The following is a 2708-nucleotide window of genomic DNA, read 5'->3' on the forward strand; positions in this document are numbered from 1 at the left end:
AAGGAGCACTTGGTGACGGCTCCTGTTTTGGTAGCACCGGATTAAGATCTACACTTCGAGGTCATGTGCGATGCCAGCGATACTGCGGTTGGTGCTGTTCTTGGCCAGCAGCAAAACAAGGTATTTCATACAATATACTACGCAAGTAAAACCTTACATGAGGCTCAATTTAATTATGCAACCACTGAAAAGGAATTACTTGCAGTACTATTCGCGCTTGACAAGTTTCATTCATATCTTGTTTTGTCCAAAGTCATTGTTTGCACAGGACCATTCTGAACTGAAATATTTACTTGCCAAGAAAGATGCAAAGCCACGCCTACTTAGTTGGATTTTATTGTTAAAAGATTTTGATTTAAAAATAAAGGATAAGAAGGGTGTTGAGAATGTGGTAGCATATCACTTGTCTAGATTGGAGGTGATTAGTACTGACTGTGTAGATCAAGCCATTAATGATTGGTTTTCTGATGAGCAGCTGTTTGAGGTGAAACATTGTCCTTGGTATGCAAACTTTGCTAACTTTCTTGTCACAAGCACACCACCACTCAATCTATCGTTTCACCAACGAAAGAAATTCTTTTCTGACGTGAAGCGTTATTTTTGGGAGGAACCATTTTTGTTTAAGATTTGTGCAGATTACATGATTAGAAGGTGTGTTACAGATGAAGAGTTTAGTCAAATTCTCAACCATTGCCATGACCGTGAGGTAGGTGGTCATTTTGGACCAACAAGGACGGCATCTAAGGTACTTGAATGTGGCTTCTATTGGCCGACCTTATTTAGGATGCTTGTTTTTATGTGCTTGCTTGTGATAAATGCAAGCGGACAGGTAACATCTCTAACAGTCATGAAATGTCATTAAACAATATCATTGAGTATGAGGTTTTTGATGTGTGGGAGATAGACTTCATGGGACCGTTTCCCAGTTCATTCACAAAAAAATTTATTTTGGTTGCGGTTGACTATATGTCTAAGTGGGTAGAGGCAGAAGCATATGCCACTAATGATGCTCAGGTGGTCCTGAAATTTTTAAAGAAAAATATTTTTAATAGATTCAGAACACCACGAGCAATCATTAGTGATGGTGGCACCCACTTTTGCAACAAATTATTTGAAAAACTTTTGAGCAAATATGGTCTCACCCATAAGATCTCTACCCCCTATCACACCCATACGAGTGGTCAAGTTGAAGTATCTAATCGAGAGATCAAGCGGATTTTGGAAAAAGTGGTAGGTGTCAGTCGGTAAGGTTAGATGATTCTCTTTGGGCATATAGGACTGCTTTTAAAACACCTATAGGCACTACACCATATAGGCTACTCTTTGGTAAAGCATGTCATTTACCTGTAGAGTTAGAGCATCGGGCATACTGGGCCACAAAAATACTAAACTTTAACTTTACTGATGCAGGTGAACGACGTCTAATTCAATTGGATCAGTTGGAAGAATTCCGCAATCTGGCATATGATCTCGAGAAGACAAAGAGGGCGCATGACAGGCGAATCATCGAAAGGGAATTAAAGGAAGGCGAAAATGCCCTACTCTTCAACTGGTTGTGAATGTTTCCCGAAAAATTGAAATCGCGATGGTCTGGTCAATTCGTGATTTCTAAAGTATACACATCGGGAACTGTAGAACTGCAAGATGGAAAGGATGAAAAATTTACGGTCAATGCCCAGCGACTGAAGCACTACATGGGTGGCACGATTGAGCCACAACTTGGAATCACCCGGTTCCAAGACAATCCAAACTAAACTGACGGACAGTCAATCTCTCGACTATAAATTGAGAACTACATCTCTTCCCCTTATCTTGCACTTAATTCGATTTTGAAATTTTAGTTTATTTATTTTACCTAATTATTTGATTTAAAAAAAATTCAAAACCCGAGGAGCTTGCGCTAGGGCGGTATTACTCTACCGCCCCAGCGCGACTCCCTGGCACGCTGGGGACAGTGGACATCGCACTAGGGAGGTAAAATTTGATCGCCCCAGCGCGACCCTTTTGATTTTCACCAGAACCCAGCGCGCTGGGGCGGTCAACCACGTTATAAAACCGTTTTCTTCCCTACTCCTTTTCACTCTGCGCGCCCACAATTCCTCCCCACACCAAAAAATTCTGAAAAAATTGCCCCTCACCTTCACTCTTCCCCTCTTGATTTGCAGGCACTCGAGTTCATACACTCCCACGGCACTCAAGCCACCGGTGACTCCGCTTTTCCTTCAATTTTTGCAAAGCTACGCGGATTGGCCTTGTCATCTCTCCACACCCACATTCATACATGGCTCCGAAGAAATCAAAGGTAACACACGCCTCTTCTTCCTCATCGTCTGGTACTAGAGGTAAATTTGTCAATGAGGAAGCTCGGAATAGATATGAAAATGCCAAAGTTAATAGGCGTCCCACTCCGGAGCGGGGGTTTGATTTATCCTCTAGATCCTTATATTTATTGCATGATATTGAGGAACGGGGATGGGCATCTTTTTGTGCTACACCTAAGGCCGCGGTGATTCCGCTTGTGCATGAATTTTACGCCAACGCCGCCGAGCGGACTGATGGAGCGGCTATGGTACGGGGTAGGTTAGTCTCTTTCGACTCAACCACACTAAATGCATTATTGGTTACCCCTGTAGTTGATGAGTCTAATTTATAGGCGTTAATTGCCAATCCGAATTTTGAATTAATTATGCAAACCATATGTTACCCGG

Source organism: Primulina tabacum, chromosome 9 (genome assembly GCF_025594145.1).
Source record: "Primulina tabacum isolate GXHZ01 chromosome 9, ASM2559414v2, whole genome shotgun sequence".
In the NCBI taxonomy this organism is placed as follows: Eukaryota; Viridiplantae; Streptophyta; class Magnoliopsida; order Lamiales; family Gesneriaceae; genus Primulina; species Primulina tabacum.